This window comes from Lupinus angustifolius, chromosome LG17 (genome assembly GCF_001865875.1).
Source record: "Lupinus angustifolius cultivar Tanjil chromosome LG17, LupAngTanjil_v1.0, whole genome shotgun sequence".
NCBI lineage: Eukaryota > Viridiplantae > Streptophyta > Magnoliopsida > Fabales > Fabaceae > Lupinus > Lupinus angustifolius.
Window position 1 is genome coordinate 4,344,457 of NC_032025.1, and position 506 is coordinate 4,344,962.

Genomic DNA, 506 nt, shown 5'->3' on the forward strand with positions numbered 1-506 from the left:
AACCGATTACTCTAAGCAGGTATTTAAGGGAAAATTGCATTTTTCAGAACTTCATCTTCTTCCCTCTACTCTCTAACTCGTGGTCAACCCTTTTCCCTCTAGAATCTTCATTTCTTAACCATTTTGGGTGATTTTTTGTGTGTCTACAAATGGTGAAACTAAGGTACTTATAAATCTTCGCAAAAGCAAGATTGATTTGGAAGTTGTCCACAAAATGGGTTTCTCTGCTGATCCTCGCGATAGAAGTGGTCGCACCTACAGGCACAAAACCGATAGAGAACCTGCCTCTGCTGACCAAACAGAACCTAGCCCTCGCACACCACAACCTTATGAGTTTCATGCTCAATCTTCCTCATCTGTCGTTATGCCTTCAAACCAGATGATTATGGACGAGTTGCATTCTCTTCGAGGCTACATCACTAACCGGATGGATGCTCTCGATACTCAGAATCAGCAAATCCAATATGAACTTCATTGTCTCTCCTCTAAGCTGAGCAGTATGGAAG